Genomic DNA, 782 nt, shown 5'->3' on the forward strand with positions numbered 1-782 from the left:
AAAAGTTTTTTTTATAAAAGAATGCATTGCCTCTGTTACCCTGGCAGTGGCTGGCCTTATATATAGCAAAAGAAAAAACTCTTCTCGTAATTAAAAACTCTAACCGACCTGGGTATAAATATAAATAAATATAATCTTCTTTTACAATCGCTACCATCAGTTGGACTTGGATGGATACCCATTATTATCTCAGTGTAATAGTATGATATGGATATATTGTGTTATTATTAAAGGAATTTCAACAGAAGATAACTATTTCTTTTGGTGTACTCTAATAAATTTTATTCTTAAAGTACTTTTAATTTAAATGTTATTTGTCTGTTAGTTATTTCTCTTTACTATAACAATCATATGTGATTTTTATATCATTCTAATAATATTTTTAAGTTCACAATAATAATTAAGAAGTTTATTTATGCTTCCAATAATTAATTCATTGCTATTATATAGTGAATGCCTCTAAAAAAATGTTATTAATTAATTAAAAGCATAACACGAAATCACTATTAGAACAAGATTTTGTTTATTTTTTTATTTTTTTCTTGAGGAATAAATACACTATTAAGTGCCACCAAAGTATATTTCCCATCATAATATTATTCAATACAATAAAAACTGTTATTTTAAGGTTTAATTATTCTGTTGGTTTTTATAATTTCATAAAATTTTTAATTAAATTTTTATATTTTTTTAATTAAATTTTTATATAATTTTTTTAATTAAATCCCTCTTAGCAATAATTAACTTAATTTTATAGGAATCTAACTAAAAAAATTTGGTCA

This window comes from Arachis ipaensis, chromosome B06, assembly GCF_000816755.2.
Source record: "Arachis ipaensis cultivar K30076 chromosome B06, Araip1.1, whole genome shotgun sequence".
Lineage (NCBI taxonomy): Eukaryota > Viridiplantae > Streptophyta > Magnoliopsida > Fabales > Fabaceae > Arachis > Arachis ipaensis.